The sequence below is a fragment of the Crocodylus siamensis genome, chromosome 9, assembly GCF_052110815.1.
Source record: "Crocodylus siamensis isolate JL-2025a chromosome 9, ASM5211081v1, whole genome shotgun sequence".
NCBI lineage: Eukaryota > Metazoa > Chordata > Crocodylia > Crocodylidae > Crocodylus > Crocodylus siamensis.
Window position 1 is genome coordinate 936,460 of NC_143403.1, and position 26,131 is coordinate 962,590.

The 26,131-nt window shown below is 50.5% G+C and overlaps 1 protein-coding gene across 5 annotated transcripts in view; it reads right to left on the reverse strand.

Moving 5' to 3' along the window:
- Nucleotides 1–26,131, reverse strand: part of ZFHX3 (zinc finger homeobox 3) — an 832,685-nt gene that overhangs the window by 412,891 nt on the left and 393,663 nt on the right. The gene's annotated exons all lie outside the window — the stretch shown is intronic.

Below are 26,131 nucleotides of genomic sequence, written 5' to 3' on the forward strand. Positions count from 1 at the left end.
GGCAAGAAAGAACGAGGTAGTCAAAAAATAAAAGAGCAGGGCCATGCCAACACCACCCCAATGACCGTTTGTAAGACTTCCAGGCTAACAATAACACAAGGCAGCTCCTCTTACTCACCGCCTCTGTCCCTGCAAAAATGTCAGCTGGGTCTATGACCTGACAGAGTCAGGAAGGGAGAGAGAGAGAGAGAGGAATAAAAGAGAGCTAGAAAGAAAAGAAAGAGAGAAGAAGGCAAGAAGGGAAAAGAAGGGAAGCAGGGAAGAAAGCAAGAAAGAAAAGGAGTGTGCGTGTGAGGGGGGAGCTAATGACCCATAATTGCCATGATAGTGGAATAGGGGCTAGGCAGCTGTTTTACATTCCTGGTATGTATAGTATGCAAATATCTACAAAGGGCCAACACAGTTTCTCTATTGAGGATCCTGAGGGTAACCAAATTAGCCTTTGGCAGCCATGGTAATTGGGAGGTGCTGTTCCCATTAGGAGTCCTGCAAATTATGAAGAAAAATGGACCAAGGGCTTTGTCACAAATAATAATGCCAAGAAGAAAAGAGCAGGCGGCTGTCTCTGCTTTGCTTTTCTTTCTTTCCCCCTTTTTTATTTTTATATTGTGCTGTTAATACCTTTCTGTTTAGTAATAAGAAAACAGTCTTCAGTCCCCTGCTGGGCTAGGCTCGAGCTTTCCGCAGCAATATTCAGTTCTGGGGAACACAATGTACGGGACAGCGATATCCACGTTGTACGACCAGATGCAACAACCGGTAAGACATTGCTGTCTGGCCATGTGTGGCCTCCAGCTACCTGAGTCAAAGGCAAGGGAAAAAACCCTTCTGCTATTACTCTTCGTGGGAGCGGCTGTTTTGTTCTGTAAGGATAGGAACACCTCGATTTACCGCACAAAGAGCTGCCATTTCCATCCGCAGTTTTATTTTGTCTTTCACCCCTCCCTGGCCAGGTCACAGTCCCAAATGCAGGGTGCAGACTAACACACGGCTGTTACAGTCCTCCAAAAAGTCACTGCCACCAGGTCTCCGACATGGAGCCCAAGCCGGGAAGCCGCAAACCCATGCCGAAAACTTTCACAACCTCAAACTTCAGCTCCCACCTGAGAGTTGGAAGTTTGGACTCTCCACGATCTTCACCTTCCGGCTGCGCAGGTGTGGCCTGCCGGGTCCTACGGTGATGCTGCGCTGAGAACGGGTGCATCGAGGCAACTCTCCACGCACAGGCCTGCTGGGACACCCTCAGCCCCGGCCCTTCCTGCCCCCGGGGTGATGGGAAAGCCCAGCGACCCCGAGACTTGATGCACAAATCCTGCTTTCCTCCCGACACTGCTTTCTGCATACTTCGAGGTGTAAACAAGGGGACCACGGTTAATGGAGAAGGAAAGGTGGCATCGTGGGGAAAACATCCATCTGTATTCCCTCTGTCCTATACACGGGCTTTATTTAGTCGCCTGGCTGCTAACAAGCTTGTTTAAAATTTTATTCCTTTCCTCCTAAATGCCAGGGCTGAAGGACCGAACAGAAATGACAGCTGAACTGTGGAAGGAACAGGCTGGGATCCCTGCTGCATGCTCTGGAAAAGGGACAGGTTAAAAGCCGGGTGCGCTAGCAGGCCTGGCAGGGGGACAGCCCCGCGCCACGCAAGGAGGACCAAACCAGTGCATCCCTCCGGGTTTGGGTCACGTATTCTACAGCAAGGGCAGGCTCAGGCATAAAGGTGGGAGAGAAGCACTATATCTTAACGGTTCAGAGACTAAGGCAATCACAGCTCTCTATGGACAGGACTCGTATACGTAACAGTCGTGTGGGAGTCCAGGAAAGGCCTCCAAGCGTGCGTGGGAAACAGTCGAACCAAGGACTAGCTTCACGAAGGGATGTGGGTATTGCAATGCCACATGTCCCAAGGCCTAACCTGTTGGGGCCTGGCCCCTGGAGCAGGATCCACAGGCGTAAGTGAGGTGCCCCATGCATGGCGCTGGGTGCCCCTGGATGGGATTCAGAGCAGCCCCGCGCTGCGCACAGAGCCAACAAACTCAGGCGAGAGCAGATCTGGCTGACATCCACCCTCTCCCCGGTGCCGAGGAGCCCTCGCTCCAGCCTGGACCTCACAGCGTGGCACCCTCTCCTGGAGCCCGATGTCTCAGCCCCATCTTTCCACAACCAGAGCACAGGTCGCCCCTTTCCTTTAGTGCCCAGTTGTTGTGGGAGAAGCAGAAGGGAGAGTGGGCAGCGGTGGTGCCTCCCTTTCAGACAACAGCCCAATAATTAAATAAACGGTCCTTGGAGCAAGGCCCAGATCGCAGGTCTCTCCCACTCCCAAGTAGGTGCCCGAACCACCGGGCTAAAAAGTCATGCTCCATCTCTCTGGCCCAAGGAGTCTCCAATCCTGTTATGCAAAGTCGAACAGCTTCGGCATGAGCGATTCAGGGTGCCCTCACCCCAAACAGCCCACTGCGCGATGGTGAGGGCACCTCCAGGGAGGTGGGAGCAAGCAGAGTGGCACCCCACATCCTGCGGGGCTGCTACCGTATGGCGAGACGGGGCACCAGTCCCACCACCCTCGCTCTGAGTTTCTGCATGGAGGCGGCAGCTGCTGCTGTGCAGAGCCTGGTCCCGAAGGCGCGCGGCAAGCAGGCTCCGGGCAGGTCTACCAGAGCGGGCCCCTTGGGCGGTACGGGGGCATGCATCCTCTGTGAATCCCAACAGAGCACAGGCCTGCGGCGAGCACTGAACTTCTCACTGCTAACGAGACTGAGCCACGTGCAGACACGGGCAGAAGCAGCACTTTCCGTGCTGGGAGGAAACAGGTGACTACAGGGACGCAGGGCATCTCTGCCCTGCCTCTATGGAGCTCTCCGGACTGCCACCCATGCTCACTCCTGCTTTGCACGCTATAAACCGGGACCTGAAATGACAAGAGCGCCCGGGAGACCTCACTATCCCTGCCGCCACCCTCCAGCAGCCCACGGACAGAAAGCTCAAAAACAACCGTGAGCTCTCAGCTCTGTGAGGCAGAGTCTAAAAGCGCTGGGAACCAGTCTTCGCTGCAAAACCACAAATCCCAGCCCCCTTGGGCGGGGGCCTGGAAGCCACGGGGTCCTCCGTTCTGGGCACGAGGCACCTGGGGCTATGCCAGAGCCAAGGGTCCTGGGGGTCTGGGACCCAGAGCCGGTCTCCGTATTGCAACCGAGCCTCGCTCCACACCGAGGGAATCTGGGGTCTCGAGACAACTGCCAGGTGAGCTAGTACGAAATAAAGGAGGTTTTTCACCAGAGACTTGCCTAAAGTTTGTTGAAACCAGCAAGTTTCCATAAAGCTTCAGTTCAGATTTTCCAATAAAATCTGGTTTTGCAGGAAAATTCCCAGACAAGTCCTCTTCCCGCTCACAGCCCCACCCCTGCGCCTGTGCTGGGAGCTAAGACGCAAAACGCCCCTCTCCATTCAGCCCTGGGCTTTCCCACTGGCTTTCTCTTCCTCGGTTCGCGGGAGATAATTAAGACAAGCATCCAGCTGGTCTTGATCTCGGGCAGCCTGGCAGAGGGGTGCAGGCAGAGGTGCTGCCTGGCCAGCCGCGATGGTGCGAAGGGAGCTCACCTCTTTCCCACGTGCCCTGACACCAGGGGCCTCATTCTCATTCACACAACAGCCCTTTACACCACGCCAGCAGTGCAAAGGCACCTTGCCATGCACGTTAACACTGAGAAAGTGTGAAGGGGCGTTCATGTAAACGAGCCCCAGACCACGCAAGCTCAGGAGCTCAGAGCTGCCGCAACAGATGGGAAAAATGAATCGATGCGCGTTTTCTCAAGTGTGCGGAGAAAAATTAAAACCAGTTTGCGTAGGAAAGCACCTCTCTCCTCGAGAACAGTCCTGTTTTACTTTTTCAGACTTAGACTAACTCTCCATCTTCAAACCACCATAGTAAATGTCTTAACCCCAGATCTTTATTTTTTCATGGTTTCCCCTCAGGGCCTCTTTAAACAGCCAGCAGAAGAGTCACTTCCCGTGTAGGTGCAGTTGGCACGCCTGCAAGTGTACTTAAAGTTTGCGTCTGATCAAGTTATGTGTATTGGATCTGAAACCAGTTAGTCAATTCTTTCAAGTCCCTAAGTGGCGATTTGTGGTAATGTCTACATCAATACTAACAGAGCGGTTTGCTAGCTGGTTTACGTAAAGCAAATGCCTACAGGATGGAGGGGCTGCCTCCAAGGGTTCTCTCGGCTAATGGAGATGTGGCTGAAAAAAGAAACACAGACGCGCGCGCAGCTACTTTACGGAAGCATCCAGGCAACAGGAGATGGCAGACGGGCACTTTCCAGACCCACTCTTCTCCTTCAATCTGTCCTCCAGACATGCTCTTTCTGGTGAGCTTCTGACACAGACCTCCGCTCTGCCGCTCTCGCCCTTCTGCCTGACTTTGCTCCCTTAACCTTAGCACTAGCAACAATAAAAAGGAACGGAGGTATGCATAAAGAGAGGATTTCTCCATAGCTCTCACTGCCGTCCTCATCCTTTCACTCCCAACCCCTCTTGCACTTGCTGTCTCCTGGCTCTCTCGACTGCATTGGTGAGCTACAAACAGTAGAAGGGTAAAAATAAATTGGAAAACACGGGAAGTACTCAGCTTGAATAAAGCTAGAAAGAAGGCAAGGTTTAAAACATGTACGTGATCATTATCGAACAAAAGCAGAAACTGGCTAAAACTCAAGTGCAAAAATGCCTGTTGGTAAAGGAATAAGAGCACGGTCTAAAGCCCAGGTGTAAAACAGGGCAAAACACAAAGAGCGATGCTTCACACACAGCTGGACGAGCCAGCGGTGTGCGTGCCCTCTCTCCCCCGAGCATCCCTTGGAGCTGTACCTTCTTGCTTCTCGGCCTGAACGTGTGCGTACAGCGCCCGGCACATGGGCCCAGACCGGACGCGAGCCTATGGGTGATCTGGTAAACACATTAACAAATAAATGCTCATAATGACTAGCTCCTCAGGGCAGGGGCTTTTATCCCAAGTTCAGTGTCTGTGAGGATGCCCTTGGCACTCCCGAGGAAAACGACACATAGCAAAATCCTAGTCTTCTGCTTCTGGCAGTATTTTTCCCTTCCCATCTCAAATGAAACAGCTCCGAGCAGAGATTGCGCGCTTGCCTTTTGGGCACTGGACTGTGCTTAGCAGAATCGGGGGCTTCTAAGAAATAACACAAGACGGAGAACAGATGGCCCAGCATGTGGATGGATAGAGGAGAGGAGGGCACCGGCATTGCTCTGTGTGGGGGCTAGCGCACGCATCAGCATAGCTCCTACATGTGCTTGTTACCATTACGGAGCACCGCGTCTCTCGGTGAAGTCCTGGGCTCATTTAAATCCGTGGCAAAACTCCCATTGTCTTCAACAGATGCAGGTGGATTTCACCCACTGAGAACTGGGATGACTTAATACTCGAATGTGCTCTGCAGCGAGCGGACCTGACTTCCACCCCTCCTCTCTCCCTGAAGGATGTTGTGATGTTACATGCTGCAGCAGGGGCCGAAAATTAAACTAATTGAACCAAAATTTAAAAACGTAGACGCACAGGAAGGAGCCGCATGCTTGTCCAGCTTCTGCACCTAAGCAGCACAATACTTGCATTGGACTAGAAATGCGCAGGACCTGTCCTGAAAGTCTAAGACGTGCGCTGAACGCAGCCTTAGCTCTTCACCACTAAGGGCTGCTGCTTGAATTCGCTGACAGACTCCAGAATATCAATAGGGTTTTCAGAGGCACTAAATGGCACAACTCCCTGCTACAGTGCCCTGGGGATGTCCTCAGAAAGCCGATGGGAGTGCCCCCTGCCCCTGAGAGTGACCTCTAATAAGCCTACCCTGCTCTGGCGGCATGACTCCTGGGGCCTTGTTTTGGAGAGATGGAGACACTGGAGAAAAGTGCGTGCCTCATCCTCCGTTTGCTGGACACCGAAACTCCCACCGATCTTAACGCACGAGAACACAGGAGGAGTCAGACATCGCTGCGGCACTGCTACTCGCACGCGCCCGTCCCTTACGAACGGCTCTTCCCCGTCTGGTGTCCCCCTGGGGAGCGGAGAGGTGAGCTGGGCTGTGTCAGCAGGTGGATATAGGATATTTTATTGAGAAACATTTCGAACTGCCATACCTTTAACCATGCTATGCCACTGGTTTCAGTCTCCTGCCTGCGGTATTGTCTTTTATTAATTATCTGCTTTATCCATCATAATCTCGCTACGTCTGTGCTGCAGGTGTTTAGAGCAAAATTTATGGAAACTGTCCATAAATATGATGCTACACAAAAAGGGAGCAACGTGTGTGTTTGGAATTTGCGGACTATCACATCCTGAGCATACAGCACTGATTTACGGGGTTTGGATAGCCTGTAAATCCTACGGTACAGGGCTGCATTCGCAAGCAGTAGACAGGCTGGAGTGAGGGGCCAAGCCTCACGGCCCCTGCCTGCCCATCCAGCAGACTACAGCTCCATTCCCGTTGTTGTTGGCATTAGTAACTGGTCCAACTAGGAGTCGTTTCTGCCTGCTGGGAGGAGAGTGGCACAAAACTGCCATTGCCCCATGTATGGAGTTCATCCTGATCCAGGCTGCCTTCCAGAGTTTCCCTGGAATAGAAAGTATTGGGGTCAAGGGAAACGATCAGCATTGTAGGGACCCTGCTTGTTTTCGCAAGCGGTCTGAGATGAACGACTGATTCCACAAAAAAAGAGTGCACAAAAAAACTAGGCAAATACAACCTGCAGTGCACCAGTCAGCACGTATCTGTGAGCTATATGTCTGGACACGTGGGCCCCTGGCACCGGTTCATCTGACAGCACAATGGGATCTGGCCCCAATCCCAATGGTCATGCTTCATGCCATGCCACAGGTGGGATCAGATCCCAACGGCACCGTTATCGCTTCCAGGGCAGGGGGATCCTGTTAACCCAGGCCCACCCTGCACCAACAGGTTGAAAGTCAGCTCACAGCCTGGCTAACCATGGGAAGTCCTGGGTGGAAACAAACATCTTGTTTTGGTGGGCCATTCAGTCCTTAAATGAGTGGCAGGGTTACTATTTATGGCACAATGAACAGGTTATTTGCGTCTTAGTTGTAAGACCTGCCAGAGGCCATGGATATATATTTGTAAACAGAGACCTATATAGGAGCAAGATGTGACTGCATTTGTTAGGTGTGTGCAGTAGCAGGGAATACTGCTTGTAGATGGTGAGCATGCAAGTGCATATACGTATACATGTACATATGTATACAAATATTGTATACATATACAGATAGATAGGTGTGTGGTATGTGCGAGAGCGGTGGTGTATGGGTGCAGTGGGGTGGATATGCAAGTGTGCTTGTATGGTGGTAGCAGCAAGCCTGAGTGTAAGTAGTGCCAGGGAAGGTAGCTGTACCTGGACAGCCTGTGGGCTATGTATATGTGCTGTTGGGGTAAAGCGTGTGCAAGTGTGGCTAGATGTGAAGGTGTGTGGAGGGGAGCCAGTCCACTCCCTGGGGTGTCTGTGGAGAGACGGGAGAAAACAGCGAAGGAATGGGTGCGTGCCGACATGGCTGCAAACAGGCAGCATGTGATTATGACTGTATTGGGTCACATCCTTAAAGCAACATGCAGTATACCCGCAATTGGTCCCCATATATCTGTGTGTGTGTGCACATATATATGGACCAAAAGATATATACACATGCATACAATTGATCCATATACATATGGACTGACTGTGTGTATACTGTATGGTGTTTTAAGGATGTGTGTGTGTGTGTGTGTGTGTGTGTGTGTGCGCGCGCAAGGACCAACTGTATGTGTATATTTTTTCAGACAAGGCGGTACATACCTATAGATATATGGCAGGTTCTTCTTAAGTAGCCAGGAAGGCCCCTTTACAAACAGCATGAATAGAGGCCAATTCAACAGGAGAAAAGAGTTTGGAATTAAGGTGTAATGTAATCATGTCAATACAGATTTGAAATCCACCTTGATGGGTTGTTTCCTCTTCACAAGGAAAACACAAATATTTGTGTCCCCTCTAAGACCGGTACAAAGTGTAAAAGAAGCAAGAGGAGAGCGAGGGGTGAATATAACACATCCTGGATCTATATTAACTCAGAAAAGCAGATTTATTTACTGTAGAAATTAATAGACATGCATTGTATCAAACCCAAAACTCGTCATTATGAAACATTTAACCAACTGGAAGTTGGCCCTTTCCCTCTCTCCGATGCTGTTTGGCGTGTCTATGATTTACCGCTATCAGTCGATAATCAAGCCAATAGTGGGAATGGAAGTGACAATCAGAGCAAGCATCTAAATTAAAGAGAATTGGAGTCTCTTTCGAAGGATCCATTAAACTAAAGCATTCTCCTAAAGACTCCCCAGCATTTACTGAGAACACCTCAGAGCAAGAATCAAACTGTGAACAAAATGGAAAATCTCAAAGAGTTCTCACAATTAATTAGAGAAATTAAAAGAAATTTGAAAGAAAGGCCTCTTTTGAATGGAAGAAGTCCATTCAGCTCCTGCAGAAAGGAGAAGCATCTTGCGAGGCGCATCTTGCCTTCTGTGTCTGGCCTGATGAAAAGCAACACACTTGGTGAAAAGCAGCTCGCTCTCGACTGGGACAGTAATGACTCACTGCAGTCAAAATAAGCTAGTCCTTAGGTCTGAGACAGCAGGACCGGTTTTTCCTGCACAAAACACCGCTTGCTTACTTTGACAGACTGTGCTTCCCGATGGAACAAGTTATCTCGCTGTACCACGTGTGAAGTCACTATAGAAATCTCGAGGAAATGGTATAAGACACTGATCAAGGTCCCTACAGGACACAAGCACATACAGCTTGAGCATGCTGAGCATGGAGACTCAGCCTAGCTGTCAAATAAGGCCTCCACTGCCAGGCGTTTGCTTCCTTTGATTGCACAGGCACACCACCGTATTACAGACCATGCATTTCTAAGGGATTATCACCCTTCAGGACATTCATCTCACTGGTCCTTTGCTATCTTGCCTTACGACCGAGTCCCACAACACCTCTCCATCGTTATATGTTCTCTAATGATGGTCAGGTTTTCTACACCAAGCACGGCTACCAAATGGAAAAGCCGCTTCATTTTATGACGGAAACATCTGAAAGCATCAAATATAAAGTATGTGGTTCTGCACGATCTCCATGTGATCTCCTGAAAATGCATGCAACTTCAGTGGCGAACATGCCCAGCGCTGCCCATTTGCCCAGGAAAGCAATCAGAGATGCACATGATCTCGAACTCCTGTAAGAAGGCTCTGTTGGGGCGGTCTCAACGCCCTTGATATACTTGGGAGGCCTGCAGAAGAGCCCCCACGACCTGGGCTCCGGCCCCACGCGACCGAGTGCTTCACAACACCTTGCCTCCCCAGGCCCCGCAGCAGAGCCAGGCCTGCTCCCGGGGAGGTGCCCTCCTGAAGGCAGGCAGGATTAGCTTCCCAGGGGAGAAAGGGCCGCTGAATAGTCTCTGAACAACATTAGATGCGCCGACCAGCAACTAGTATGCTCAAACATGAAACGCAAATGAGGTACACAATGAGAAGGATGCTTCGAATTCACAAAAGTGCTTTGAAATGTTGTGGCTCTGTGCAAAAAGCATGTATTTTAAAAGAGCTCAAAAGCGGTTGTGAGAGAGAGAGACTTTCTCTCCCCCGTTTGTATGTGGGCAGGCTGCTGAGCTGACCAGGGCCAGGTCTTGGTAAAACCACTAGGTTGGGTTTTCGGTTTTTTGTCTTTGGTTCAAGATAGTTTTACATCTGCTTGCACCAACGTGCTTGTCAAGGTGATGCCTCAGGAAGCCCAGTCCCCTCACGGGAAAGGATGCAGGGACCAAGCACAGGAACAAATCCGTGTTCAGACCAGGGTTGATGCAACGAACTTTGGCTTTTCCAGCGTCTCCGTCCTTTCCACCGCCACTCAACACCCAGGTCAGATGGAGTCAAAACAACTTGTCTGATAGCCTTTGACAAACTGCAGTGAGCAAGATCAGAGTGAAAACTCTGCTGAGACCTTAATGGCCTCTGCTTGGCCTTCTGCCTTACATTTGAAGGAACCATGTTGAAGGCAATTAGCAACTAATATACACAAACTCACTCTCCCTGACTTAAGAAAAAGAAAAAATAAATTCACTAGTCTACTTGTCCTGTTCTCGAAATAATTCTGTCCCCTGAACTCCAGCCATGAAGAATCAGAAGCACTCTTATCTCATTCAACGAGGGGAGCAAAGGCGAATTAATAAATAGTCACAAATACGAGAGCTGGGGGTATGGGCTCCTACGAGCCAAACTCCAAGGGGGCCTCCTATCCTTGAACACATCTCGATCTTGGGGACAGCGCCTCTTTAATCCTAATGAATATTTCCTGCTAGAGATAAAAGGGGGAAAGGTAGCAGATTAACTCCCTGCACAGAATTCATGGCCACTCTTTGCACGTGAAATAACAACACCTCCCTTACATCGTTATGCTTTTCTCTTAGTATTGCTAAATCTGCCTGGGACCCCAAACCGAAGTGGGCCCGTTGCACAGAACCCGTGCAGAGCATGCGCGTGCACGTGCACTGTGCAAAGATGGCAGCTTCCAAAAAAAACTAAACCCAAAAACCCTGGGGAGGGAAAGAGGAGGTGAAAATAAATGAGACAAAGAGGGAACTGGGCCAAACGAAGACAAAGCAATGCACTGGACCCACCTGGAGAGCAAAACAGGCCATCCAGTCTCTGTTAGCCAGTCACCTGGCGTTGGCGACGGGGAGGAAAATCCGCATGGGCTCTTTTGGCCGAAGAGCGTTTCAGAAACCTCCACGGTGCTGCTACGAAAGCTCTCACAATCTTCCCACGTCCCCTGTCATGCCGTGGAGATCGGCTGTGGGAGTGGTGGTGGGGAGGGGGTGGACTGGCTGGTGGATTGGGGGGGGTTGGCTGGGTGGGGAGGGTTGGCCAGAAGGGGGGGGGGCGCGTTTAACAGCATATTCTGAATGAAGAAAACAGTTTATTCCTTTTGGGTCATGTGAGGGAGCCACTGGCAAAGATAATAATATACAAGGCAAGAGAATGAGAGGGGGGAGAGAGAGAGAGAGAGAGAGAAGCAAAAGGCTTTCTATTATTCGGGACACTGGTGATGCACACTGAGGCAGTTGAAAGATTAAATTAAGTATTATATCTGCTGACCCCATTGCCATGGTTACCGGACAGCGGAAAATATTAATCAAGCCAAGCCTTTTCAGCTGAACATACTAGGAAAAAAACTGCTAAATATAAATATATATGTATATACTCGGTGCTGTGCTGTGCCGGTGCAGCACGCCAGCGCCTGAATCACCTGATATTGTCAAGATAAACAAATTAAAAATATTCTCGTCTCTCGGAGAAAGCTGACGTCACTGTGGAGAGCGCAGCACGGGGAATGGAGCCTGCAGTGTGCTTGCCTTCCCTTTCACTGTCGTTTTCCACCTCCTCTTTTTCAAATAACGAACGCGACTGTAACGCCTAGCTTGACTGCAAAGTTGAGGGCGTACTTACGGTTCTCTTCTCCCAGGAAGCCGAGCCACCAGCGCCCCCGCCACAAGGTATCGTCCACCGTGAAACAGGACAGCTGAGGAGCGCTCAAAACGACGGAAGAGCCCCCGTGCCCACCCAGGAGGCAAGACTGCAGACCGTCCACCCCTGCGAGATGCACAACCCGAAATCCTCACGCTGCCGTGCAGGTAGACCTGAGCCTGGGGCACCAACACGGCACGCGGCCTTCCCTTCACACCAAGCCCTGCCTCGACACACTTCCCCGCCTCCCGCGGGTGGTAAAGCTGCTTCCCACCAACTTCGCTCTCCTCCTCGTTCCCAAGAGGAAAGGCTACAATGAGCGCGCGGGGCTAACGCAGCTGCAGACTAAAGCCCCTGCCTATGCCAGCACGTTTTTATTATTACTTGGTGTTCTCTCGCAATCAGCAGTAGGGTGGGTACATTTAGCTTTCTATGAATTTGCCTGTTCGTTTGCCAAACGCATACGTGCTAAAAGATGTAAAGTGGGTATCCAAGGTGGTAGAAAACAGCGCGTGGTATTACTATCCAAGGGGGTAGAAAACAGTGCATGGTATTACACTGAATTATGTGCGAAGCAGCATGCAACCACATCATTAAAGCCTGCATTGTAATGCACAGAAAGCTTGGGTCCGAGTACAGAAATATGCATACCCCTAATGCTGGAATTTCCACTTGGAGTCATTATGTGCCAGGCCTTTGCCTTCTCTTCAGCTAACTTTTAATGAGACTTTTAGGAGGAAGATTATCAGAGAAGAAATCAATATAATGATGATAATGATATCAGTAGCAATCTTTCAGAACGCCTTCCCTCCACAAGGCAGAAGCAGGTGGAAAAGCAAGGCAGAGGGATGAGTCGATTTGTCCTCTGTCACACAGCGAGGTAGCGGCAGAGCAGCAAAATGAGCCCAAAACGGCAGTGCCAAGCTCTAACCACTCTGCTGCACCGCACGCCTCACGTTCTCCAAACGAAAAGATTATTTCCCATGGGGTCAGCGCGCCCTTGCCTTAGTTTCACGACATTTTCTCCTCCCTTTTCCACATAGAGGTTTTATGTACAGATACTGTTCACTTGCATAATTGTCTCTAAAAGTGATAACCTTAGAGAGGATGCTGAGAGGACAGCTACCCAGGGCCTGTTCCTCTTGTGTTTAAAGACGGAAAGGAGACAGACAGCCAGAGAGCGAGGTAGCGAAAGCAGGGGTCTTGCGCCAACGAGAAATGAAGGAGCAGCAAGTCACAAGGGCCAGATGCAAAAGCCAGGCGTTTGGGGGGCATCAGAGATTGAAGTGGCTAATCTGCTAACACAAACATGCCATTTCCGCTTTAAAAAATCCCCAGCTTCTATACCAGCGGGCCAAAGGGCAGCACATGCACCGATTTTTAAAAAAAAACCCACTAGAGGCAAGTCTAAAAATTTTAAATCAACAAGCCTGGTACCAAGCAAACTGGCTGAAAGGATCATTAAACTAGAATGATAAAACACCTGGGTAAACATGGCGCAATAGGGCAAGTCAGCAGGATTTCTGTAAAGGAAAATTGTGCCTCTCTAATCTACCAGAAATCTTTGAGCAGACCAACAAAAAGATGAATAAGAGGCAGTATGATAGAAAAGCACAAAATAATGAGCAGTATTGAAAAAGGTAAACTGGGCACTCCTATTTATCCTCTGACATAATACAAGAAAAAGATGACATTCAGGGAAATTGAAAGGCAGCGCATTTAAAACTGATAAAAGAAAATACTTTTTTACTTAGCACGTAGTATTTGGAAGATGACCAAGTTATAACTCCAGTGATGACAGCGTTCCCTGGCACGTCCTTCTAGGAGAAGTGACCCCCACCATGGAGGAGGGTTGATGTGGTCAAGAGCAGAAGATGCGTGTCTTTCGGACGTGCATCCGAACGCTCGGTTTCAACGCCCTCGCTCCTGAGACAGCCCTATCACCACCACCACCCACAAAGTGATGGTGTACACAAGCAAACAGAATGAGCGTACAAAGACACAGACGTCCTAACGGGCACACGTGATGACTCATGCACACACACTTGCTCACTCAAGTCTGTGCAGATCCGCTACATGCACAACGTCTCTCGTTGGGATCTGCACACGGCAGCAGACTAAAACATATTCAACCCTGCATAGAAAATATTTCTTTTCATAACAGGAACAAACCTTATGGCTGAGTAAAAACAGAGGCAAATTTACTGAAGGCATAAACAAATACGTCTACTTCATTTTTACTGTGTTAACGAAAAATGCCGTTTTTATTTGTTCTTGGCCTACTTTACGATTTTTAGCCAATACTTCTAGTGCTAATTACTGACTGTTTATATTTAGAGAAAAACAGCCCATATGGCCAGAGCAGCACAATCTGATATTTACACCCTCAGCTACATATTTTCCCTAAATAATGAAATCCAGTGATAATAAACATTTTTTTAAGTCAGTCTGAAAGTAGATACCAGTACATAACTAGGCATGATATATACTCATTACGCCTCTAAGAAAAGTAAGTCTCTCTCCATTAATCCTGAACACCAAACAAACCCACCAAAAATGCTGACAGTCGGCTTTCAGCTCGCGTTGCAGGGGCGCTTCCTGGGATTTCCTCAAGCGCCCCGGGAAGGGCTCGCGATCGTCAAGGGTCACATCCAACTTCAGGTCCGCACGCGCTCGCCCATACGTGATGGCATGTCGATGCCTGAACAGTCACCCAAAAGCCACTACTACCCAGACCCGCAGACCCAAACGCCCCACTCACACCCCACAGGAGCGAAAGCTTTCCCGGGTCTTCCAGCCCTCACCCATGGCCAACGGGCCGCCTGGGCCCGGTCGCATCGCTCGGCTGCTCTCTGCAGCCTGGGTGTATAGTTGAAAGCGTGTCCCCGACAGTGTGCAAAGCTCATTTCCCCCCAGCTATTGAGTTGGTCTAATAAAAGATATTGCATTTACCCCAAAAACCTCGTCTTCCTCTTTTCCTGCGCTTCTCAGGCTAGTGCCATTTTAAGCATGTTAAAACCAAGGGCAAAGCTGCGTACACTGCAAGGCAGAGGCCGCCCCGCATCCCGAGTCTCAGCAACCTCAACAAAGCTGCCCAGGTCCTGCAGCCCCTCCGTCACCAACAAAGAACAAAACCCCAAAGAAAAGCAGGACAGGAGGCTGCTTGGGCCACTCGCTGTCTGGCCTGCAATCCATTCCTGGCTGGGAAAATGATTACCACACAATGGCCGGCGCGGATGGCTTAGGGCAGCTGTGTCATATAAATTGTCAGCAATGACCATAAGCACTCAGAGAAACAATTTAATTCCTCACTCCCGCCATCATGGGCTGATATATTCTTTCAAGGTCATTACCCAAGGCGAGGAGGGTCGCATGATTAACGAGTGACATGTCCAATGAGGGCTGGTGTGCTTGAGCAGGCCTTATATTAATTAGACAGAAGCACTGGAAAATAAATGTTGCCGAGCAGGGAGGAGCCAAATCTGAACCCTGATCGCCGTTTCACCCCGCAAAGATCTAACGCCCTGACCCCCCGAGCATCGCACTTCTGCTCGATTTTGGAGACCGTCGAGCACGGCGCGTTGCATCCGGACTTGGAAATGACCAGGGTGCTGGCCTCCGCTTTCCGCTGGTCTTTGTCTTTCCATTTCCCTCCTCCTCACCCTAATTTATTGCCTGGCCCTGAATGGTAACACGAGAGCGAACCATTTGTCATTAATTACACACTTCGAGAGCAGCAAAAACATATTGCCCCGAGCCCTGTAAACGGACTGGGCCTCGTGCACACAAAGGCCCCAAGCAAACGGTGGGCCCCGGCATTGCTCACGACACAGCCAGCCGGGGCCTGGCCTGCGCACCCTGCCGGGAGCGGAAACAAAGCCAGGCCCCTCCTGACCCGGGCTCCCCGGCAGGGCGTTGAGCAGACATCCCCGACCGCATCCCTTATAAACCACTGACGACTGATAAACACGAGTGGATCCAGGTTCATTTTCAGCGACTTTCTCCAGCGCAAGAGGCAAAGTTTCCATTTGATCTGCTGTGGGAACAGAGCTATCCTCTCCACCGCCTCTCAGAGCACGGCTGCCACTGCCAGAGACATTATAAATGGCCTTTGGCTGGCGACAACCCTTTGCCAGTGCTTAGTGGTGAATACAGTCCACCTCCGCCCGCATTTCTCCATCTGAGCCGCTCTCTTCTTTTACACTGCACATTAGCAGTGACTGTGAGCTGGGTTTCCACCAAAAGCCACAGGAATTCATTTGACGTTTCCCAACAAAATGCACTTCTATTTTCTTAGGGAATACACAGCACGCATGTGTGTGTGTGTGGGGGGGGGGGTGCACACACCAAGGCACGTGTAGGACTGCGAGTGAGAGAAGAAGAAAGGAGCGTTGTGAATTTGAAGCCAGGCCATGGACTAGATTCATAAACTCTGGATCTCCAACCCGTCAGGTTTCTCCGTGTGATGTAGGGGGTGTAAAAGAAAAGCTCAGGCTCCTACCTGTTTAGACCCCTCCCCAGAGCCCTTCCGCACCAGGTCTCTGACGAGGGGCACACAGAGCGGCCCCGATCCTTGACGGGAACTGATGCAACTCAGAAGCAAGTTGCAAAGGTGGCTTTAAGTCACGCTTGCCGCCCCGAGCCTGGAGCAGCGGTGTGCTGAAGCACCAGCCAGAGCAGCCCCAGGGCTACCAGACAGCAGCTGTGCCACCTCCTGAACGTCAGCAGGCAGCTACGGGCCTCCGGGTCTGCAGGAAAGGCTCGGCTCTAGCCGGGTCAGAGCGGCTGTGCCACCTCTGTGCCGCTGGGACATTGCCCACGCGCTGGGCTTCCAGTATAGGCAGCTCCGTCAGCTATGGGGGTGCCTTCCCTGGCAGCCCGCCACAGCCTGCAACCGGGGATGGGAAAACTTCACTGCCTGGCTGAATCTGGCTGCCAGCTGCCATCGCAGACGACGAGCTGCACGTCTACGAGCCCGTTTCGTCTTCTCCATAATATTCTTTTGCGGAGCAAGTTACAGCTGGTGCTGAGAGCAGGTCTCACTCTCCTCCAGCTGTCTATCTTAATCAGCCCGCTCTTTTGGCTGTGGTGTCTCCACTAACTATATTGTTAAATGCTAATGGTCCCTTTCTAGCTGCAAGTTCTAAGGTGTAACAGATACTGCAATTACCCATCCCATATACCCCGGCTTCTTCTGAAGCATGACACTGAACATCTTCAGGCATCCAGCGAGGAAGTGCCAATATTCCCATCTAACCTCATTTCACTCTATACAGCACAAGAAATAATATTACTATTTTGAATATACATTGTACTTTGCATTTGAAGTTCTCAGACTCTCTGCAAAAGGGGGTAAGCTCCACTCCATTTCACTGATGGGAAACAGAAAGGAAGGTTAACTGATTTATCCAGGGTAGTACTGCTGAACTGTTATGGTTAATAATAATGAATAAAAGTTGCTCAAAAAGTCAGTGATGTAAAGGATGAAGAAATCAGGCCTCTCTGATGCCCATGGCTGTGATCTCTCCACGACAGCTCGTGCCTCTCCGAAGCGTTGCGGTAGATGTGGCTGAAGAGTGCAGAGCCGCACGCAGACTGCAATCCCTCCAGTCCCATTCCTCTGGCTACCCCGCGCGCTTTATCATCTTCCTCGTTCGCCGAGCAACCGAGATGAATTTCTGCCATTTTGCTTCCCTCGTGGCATGTCCCATGCTCTTTTCCCATCTGCCATTTCACAGGGTTTCATTGCTCCCCAACCATTCACTTGTACTGCTGCAATGTTTACAGAGCTCCTGGCTCCGCTTCGCTTGTTTGTGAACAATAACGGGACTCCCGAGGACTTACAAGAAGGTCAGGCTTTCTGAAGCAGTAATCCACTCCCTGATTAACGGGGCTGTGGCACACGGCGCCGTGCACACCTGTCTCATTTTGCCCGGAGACAGCGCTAGCCTGCCATGCCACGCTGCACTGATTTGGTGCTGCCACACCCAGAGCCGCACGGCTCGCACCGACGCAGTGAGGGGCTGGCCCTTGTTACGACTGGTCTGCTGGCTCGAAACCAGGTTCTTCTACCAAAGTCCAGAAGTCAGTCAGCAAGCACAGGGTCTCACAGCTTGAGCTGGGCTTCTGTCCGCGGTGCCAAGGGAACGAGGGGCAGCTGAGGAACTCTTCTCCCACATTACAGTGATCGCAAGAGGTTTGCCTCGAGTGTACGTGTTCACATGGAGAGCTGACACAACTCCAGTGTAAGCACGGTCTGTCTGCACATAACGGCCCTGATTTTCCAACAAAGTTTCTTTGGGTAAATCCGGTATCTTTTATTAGACCAACTCAAATAGTTGGAAAAATTCTTCTCAGCAAGCTTTCGGGCACAAACGCCTGTCGTCAGGCTGCGGGAGCATCTGCGAATGGTCCGTGCTCTTCCTGGATGGAGTGGTAACGCGCACTGATTTTCCGAGGCATGCAGCACCTGCAGTCCCAAAAGAAGCATCAATAGGAACTGCAAGGCCACGGCAGCTCTCGCCCTGGTGCCCTTCCCCCTTGCCCATTCCTCCAACCCAGGGCATTAGGACAGGCTTCAAGCAGGCACCTCATCCTGAACTGCCCGTGGCAAAGCATCACCTTTACCTACGGCCCAGCCAAACGCTGTCAACAACGCCGCACCAAGCAGAACACTTCCACGTGTTAGAGAGGTTGAGCCTGTGCAATTTCCTGTTGATCTGAAGAGCCCGCAGGCTGCTGATAGGCATCATCTCTAGGCCTATTTGAGATTGGAACGAGGGTCTTGTACAAGTGCAAGTTAAGCGTAGGCCTGGCAAACTACTAACCACGTCCCCTGAATGGGCACCGTATCTCGATCACCTGTCGATGCTCACATGTGCAAGCGGCACAGCCCTGGCGGCATCTGAGAGCAGCGTGCAGACTGCCTGCGCCGGGTCACAGGGATGGAGGCCTCTGCGGTGAGAGAGTCCTCCTCCAGATACGGCTGGGAGCCAGTGACCTTTAGCAATACTTTGAAATGCAATTGCTGGGCCTTTCACTATCCCCCTGTTTCTAATCTTAGGAACCCAGGAGAAATGATCAGCACCAGGCAGCAGAACAGAAGTGGAGAAAGCCTATGAAATGTGGTACTTCAACGCACATGCCGTGGGCTTTCACATAATCAACGCTGAGTACATTCGTTCGACTCTCACTGCACGGGCTGGCATGGGGAGTGGTAAACAACTGCACACTTCTTGCCCATGCCTCAGCCTTTGCGTCTCATGCCTGGTTTTGAGGATGGGCTGTGGAGGGCTCCCGAACAGGGGGACGTGGTCGAGCTGAACTGCCCGTGTCCGAGACAGTCCAGGATGCAGCTCCAGAGCTAGTGGGCAACGTTCGTTTGATCCAACAGCAATTTGTTTGTGTATCCAAAATGAAGATTTTCATTTTAGGCATGAAGTAGTTTCTAGTTGGAAAAGTTGCTTCCGTTTTCTGTCTCACTCTGTTTTAACACAAAAGCAAGGCCTTGCAGCAATGGAGAGAGCGGCTCCTGGCCACGCACCCTCACAACGAAAGCATTCCTGTTCACCAGTAAAAAGCTTCTACTTTCTTCTGCTCCTTCTATTTACCCGGTGATACGAGCCGGAGATGCTTCCCCCGGTAGCAGGAAAGCTTGGCAGCTCGACGCCCATGCTGATGGTACATACAGAAGCAGTGGGAAAAAACACGCAGACGGAGACCGTCTCTCTGACCTCCCAGATCACCTGCACCACCAAACAAATTCAGTCCTGCCCCAGGCCAACCGCCGGCACCAGCCACGGTACGGTTACGCGGCACACTGCTCGCACCTGCAAACAAACTGCGTCGCTCCCAGCAGGTGGAAAAACAAGGGTACGATCTTAGAAGAGAAATGGTGTTTAAGTTGGGGATCGGGCTGAGAGAAGCAGCAGCCCAGCGCCAGGCAAGGGTGGCTCTGATGCTGGGAGGGGGCGAAGCTTACCGTGAGAGAGCCGTGCAGCACCCGGAGAGGCCGACACCCGTACACCGCCGGGGCGAGGGAGCGGTCTGAGACGGCCGGGGTAATGCCATCACTGCCGCATGGATCTGCACAAGTGCAGATAAATGGATCCCTGTTCAGAGGTGCTTGTGGGTGTGTCAGAGTGTGTCTGCACGTGCCTGAGTGTGTAAGAGCCCCTTTCACGATTTGCAATAACTACTGATAACATGAAGCCCCAGGAGCATTTCCTACCTTCCGCCTTCATTTTTGATAAGGCCTCTGGCCTTCCACAGCCGCTTATCACCTAAGGCAAACTCTCTCTCTCCCGCTTTCCCTCTCTGTTTCTTTAAATCTCTAAACCACAAGGCAGCACGTGAGCAACACTGTGGGTCACAATATCAAAAGCAAGCGCTTTTACAGGTGTCCTCGATAACACGGGCAATAAAAGAAGGCAGCAGCACAAGCAGCATCACTGACCTTGTTTGATGCTAGGTAGTAAAGGGAGACAGTTCTTCGCCTGTCTGCACGCATGTGTCCAGACACACCGGCGTGCGGAGGGAGGCGCGCTGTATAAGCATGGCCTGGGCTGCCCTGCTATCTTGAGCTAAGATTTTGAAGCCATTTCAGAAATTCGTGCACAAATACCTGCGCAGTTATTAAATACATGATGCTCAGTAAAGCAAGAAGCCCCTCTGGGACGCTGAGGATTAGCAGAGAAACAGCGTGTCCTAACTCATGTGGGAAAGCACGTGGTACATGACACAGACCCATGCAAACACTAGCTACTTCCACGTACAACCCAGCCTGCTGGCAGCATGTGCTTTGACACATGACGCATCTCCCATCAGCAGTTGTGACTGTGCACTCACATGGCACTCCCCGTGCAGCCGGTGTGGCACATGTGAACACACCCCCTGTGGCAGGGGGGAAAGGCACACACCATCCAGATAGCAGCTAGCCACGTGCATATATAGTAGATGGCAGACAGGACATGCATCCGCGTGCACGTACACAGGTGCGCACACACAGGTGCACACCCTCATCACGCAGGGCAGCCACGGCTCACACGTAATATTGACTTAGAGGGTTATCCCAGGTCTGAGAAATATGGCGACGCACCACGATGCACCATTCCCCCCTTCCCCAAGAAGTGGCAGGCAACAATATCACAGCTCCCCAGTTAAATTATTAATATTTTCTTTCAGGAACCTGCGTACAAAGACATCTCTCACATGGTGGCCATCTTCCGAGTCCCTCATTCAGCGTCCCTCTGCTCCCAGCACGCTGGATTCGAATCAGTCATCCACGGCTCCTCGTTATCGCACAGCATGGTCCCTTACCACTGCTCTTTGCTTTGGACGCTTCGTCTGCCCTTCCTCGCAGACGTCACCTCAAGCGTGTGCAGAATCCTACTGCCGTGGAGACGCCGCTTGGAAGAAGCGGGGATACAATCCCACCAAGTGCAGCACGCGCCTCTGCAACAAGCTGGGGGCCAACACATGGTCCACGGGCCCTGCAGGCAGAGGGATACGTGTCGTGGATCTGGCAACGTGCTGAGAAAAGAGGAGCAAAGACCACCGTCTCCGCGGGCCTGCCACAGCGGTGTTGGTGGGTCGCGCTGGCTCCCGTCTCCAAGAAGCCACGGCTCTTACTCAGTCGAGGGCCGAAGAGACCCTAGTCCTAGCTGGGACTCCTTCTCCTGCCCTAGCAGGCCGCGCTGTTTCCCACGGCACTGGGGGATGTTCTCCCTCTTCCGTTTCTGCTCAAGAAGGGCTGGGGCAAAGCACCTCCATGTTAGCGCCTTTTCCATTTTGCCGACCTGCTGCCGTGGAACCGTCATTTTTTTCCTCGGGAGAGGTCTTTCACCCGCTTTTGATCCGCCTGGTCCAGAAATGACAGTTACGGCAAAGGGGGGGGACTTGCATTGCTTCCCTTTAGTAGCCGACAATCCTGCAGATGCCGGATCCTTCCGCACTGAGCCGCTGCAAGCGTGCAGCAGACGTGCACACCTCACACATGCGTGTGCACACACTTACATGCAAATGCACAAATACAGACAAAGTGGTGGCACACATGCTTCCGTAAATGAATGCACTAGAACTGGTGTGGGCACATTTTTCAAATGCTGGGGTACTGGTGACCCATGGAGGGACGCTGTGCACGCCTCCGGTCACCATCTTGAATGGTCCCCTCGCGCTAGCAAGACTTCCTGGGATGGCGCGACGGCAGCGTCCAGCCCGGATCAGAGCCGTTTCCGCCCAGAACAGGGAGACCCCCTGCCCTGCCCTGCCCTGCCCTGCCCTGCCCTCCCGCCCCGGCGCCAGAAGGAAGGGCTCACCAGGGACGTCAGCCAGGCGGCTTGCACGGACACCTGAATCTCAGCCTATCTGGGATGTGCCCTGCCTCTAGATATTGATAGGCGCATTGCTAATACATATATGTAAGCGTGTATGTGAGAAAGAGAGTTGATGTGGCAATGCCCGCTCCAATCCAGTCTCAACATACACAGAACAATTACCCAAACACATGTCAATAGAGACAGAATCCTATTTATTTGGCAGACCGCATAAAGGCTAAGAAATGAAAAATGCACTCACGCCCTCAGACACCCTGGCCAAGTGTATGCACGAGAGCTCTCAGTGGTAGGGATTGAAGACTGGCTTCTGGCTCCCTTTCTCTCCCTCTCTCTTTTCTGTTAAGAAGATACTTTGAGCGCAGGGATTGCTCACAATCTGGCTGTGTGATCCACATACATGAGTTGTAATATGCCTGCTCCTATTTCTCTCTCTCTCTCTCTCTCTCTCCCACCCCCGTCTCCCTTGTTCTCATGTTCAGTGGTTATTTTAGCTTAATGTGGTGACATCACAGCTCTCGGAGTGAGATAAAGCCCTCGCAGCGCATGCAGAATACGGCTCCGCTGATCACTTTCAAATGATGGGGTTTAGTGAGGTCTAATATTTATTGCTCATCACTATAGCGTAAGCTGCGGTGCTCTGGCGCAGGGCGTGCGGAGATTTCTCTGCTCCGGGTTGATCCAGTTGTGCTGCAATATGCGGGTGACAGCTCAGTGTGTGCCTGTGTGTGTAAGCCGAGGGTGGGATTGAGGGGGAGGGGGGCTTTTATTAAGTGTGTTCATTTTTATACAGCAGACTTGAATGGGTAGGCACCTGCCCATTGTGAGCACTTGAATTGGTGGGGTTTATATGTCAAGACTGAATGAGATGGTTCTCAACAGAGCAGAGGTGTCTGAGCGCTGGGTGACATCTCATTTTTCAGCATCATAGACCAGCCAGGAAAACATTTGTATTCAAATAAAAACACGACATGATTTTTTTTCTAGTTACTTAAAAACCCATCGGCAACTTTTCATCTATTTGTGTTTGCCCTCAGCCTTTTATTTCAGGTGCCAAATGGCCTTTACGGTCCCAGGGATTTTGTTCCGTGCTGCTTCTTAAACGGGAAACAATGAAATAGCGGAGGATACAAATTCAACGGCCGGCCGGGGGGTGGGAAATGCAGCGGGAGACAATAACGCAGCCCAACGAGCTTCCCGTTATTAAGAACGGTGACCCGGGGTCCACGTGCACGGTCCCAAGTCCTAAATTAGCCGAACTCGTCGGGTTACCGGTAGGGACAGGCTGGGAGCCCCACAGGGGCCGGTGTTTTCAAGGCTGCTCTTACAACACGCATACACGATTAACATTTCTATGCTTTGGTTTATCGCTTCATTATAATATTTTCCATCGTAACGGAATAGGTAAAACACCTGGCTCTTAAATATAAACCCATCCCTCAGGATGACCAGATTATTGCTGGAATTTAAAATCTTTCTGAATTTTTAATAGTGCATAACAAACACGATTAGGTATGCACTTTCTTCAGCACTCTGCTTGCCGGGCCTACGGTTCCTTACAGCCCCTTCCCTTTCGGGGAAGGTCTGAAATTGGGCTGCACTTACGGCTCTCCGTGCCGCGCACCTCCCTCTCTAAACCGCTCAGCACGCAGCTCCCTGCGTGCGGAGAGCCGGATGAAGGACGCCTGTCACCGGAGCCCAGCACATCTCCTTGGGCGCTGCCGGGCCTGGGCTGCGCGGCTTCAGAGCCGGAGGTAATTAGCACTATGAAGGAGTTAGCAGCAGCCGCCGCGCAAAGGAAGCAGCTGAAGAATCGTGGGGCTGGCTGATGAGAAAGTCAAGTGGAGGCCTGGCTGTCTGAAACCTCTTCAATAGATCTGTAGTCTGGACTTGAACCCTGCCCTCTCACCTCGGGGTCCGATATTTCTTTCTTTTTTTTTTTTATTCTCCCTAACTCCCCTGCCCCCACTCTCCCTTCTCCCAGCTTCTCTATCAAGCAGTGATGTACTCAGGCTGACTGTGAATAAATGTAAGTGACCCCCATCCACCCACCCCCACTTCCCCGAGCCTCCTGCTAGAGAGAGAGAGAAAGGAGGGACATAGAGGAGAGAGAAAGAGAGAGAAGGGTCCCCGACTTCCTCACAGGTAATTAAAGGGACTGTTTTCAAGGTTGCATGGGCAAAAGACAATTCGGCCTAATGAAGCATCGATCGGCCAGCACTAAGGTAGAAAGGAGCTGACATTCATTCAAAGGTACCTTTAACTGATGTAAAACACTGCACCGGGAATTATTCTTACTCTGCTCGTCATTGCCTAGGACCTGGTTTAGAAAAAAAAATGGAGTTTGTTTTAAATTTCTATTAATTCAGTAATGTCACAAAAACTTGTATGTCGGACTGTATACGATTATTAATCAAATTATTTTTGGTGGTGGGTTTTTTGTTTTTCTTCCTCAGGATAGATTTTCTTCATTGTTCACATTATAACTCCACCAATCAGCTCTTAAGATGCTGAATGCATGAGGTCAGTTATGGAGATGCAGGAAATTACCAGGGATTGGCAGGGACATTTTTGTCAATTTGTAAGCAAAACCCTGTGTTATTGCAAGGTTTTCATCTTTCCATCACTGTCGATTTGTGCCGGTGAAAGATATCTAAACATAAAACCCTCTTGGGCGCTGCAGGAGAATGAATGGGGCAGGATTAAAAATATTTGTTAAAAAGATATCTTCTGCAAAATGGAAACAGAAAATATATATTTGACGTCAGAAAATCAATCCAATTAAAATCCCTGCACATAACGACATTTAAAGCTGGCTGCTCCGTCCTGACCAAGCGTCTGCTTTGGGCTGGCTCGGACGGTGCTCTCCCCGCACTGCCACCGCAGCCCCCACTTCACCCAGGTCTTTTCTTGTGCCCTAAATGTTTGCATTCATAGAGCGCCTGAATGGTAATAAAAGGAAAAGGAAATGATAGTTGTGCCAAGTAAATTGGGGTGAATGATGGGGGAGGGGAGCGAGTATTGATTGTGAAACAACTTGAGTGTTATCTGGAGAGGATTTGCTCGCAGTCCAGCACTGCTCGGTGTTACAAGAGGCCCCGCGCTGGACAATAGCGTGTCCCTTCAGAGCACAAAACACAAAGGGAATTTGCTCTGATTCAATCCACACAGTGAGGCCCCTCTGGGGCTAAAGAGGGTCACTTTTTACCCTGGCTAAAAATAAGGGGAAAAAAGACATTTTCTCCCTCTCTCTCTCTCTCCCTCTCTCTCACTCTCTTGCACGAGCACACGCACACATGCACACACGTGCACATGCACACACACATGTACATGCATACACACACACTAATTGGAGAAGCCGTCCTGCCTCCACTTGACAGGACTTTTAAAACTGCTACCTTTCTCTCTCGCTGTTTTTTTGTTTAGAGTTTGGAATTTACCATCATTTATTTTTAGGTTGGGGGAAAAAAAAAAGAGAGCCATGCAATGTGGTCAAAGAGCATTAACACGGCGTCTCTCTGCGGCTGTATTTACCTTTGTAATGAGCACCTTTCCCAGAGAGCCACATTGCTGCAATGACCCCTAATGAGAAAGGAGGAGACGCTGCTAAGAACGCAGACCTGGGAGCTGGCTTTTAAAAGAGAAGCGAGGACCAAGATTTTGAGGCTTTGATGTATTTCCATGTTTTTGTTTTGTAATACTTTTCCTTCTGTGGTTAAAACAGTTTAACCTCCTGCTTCTACGTGCAATATTATTTCATCGAGGATAGGTCAGGAAAGAAAGGCAGCAATTGTGTGGAACACCTGCTGGAACTGGGGGGAAAAAAAAGTTTCCCCTAAAAATGGCTAAAACGTAGCTCAGCAGATTCTATCTGCATTAATTTGGCTGAACAACAAGATATTGCCGGGGACAAACTCTGAATAAAGCGGTTCCGAGTTCCCAGAATTGGCAGAGCTCAGCCTAAACAATGGCTGCTTCCTATTCACCTTAACCCGGCTTTTCAAAAGAACATCCCCAGAAACACAAAGCGTCAGCGGGAAATGGCAATTTTATGAATCCTAATCAATCAAAGGGCTTATTAACTCAATGTGAAGCCAGATTAAAATCTTTAATTATAAATCGTGCTAAAAGGAAAAACAAAATGTACTTATGGTACATTGAAAATTCCGGATATTAACATAGTTGCCATTATCTTTTGCAATATTAAATTTCCCCTCCCTGCCCCACAAC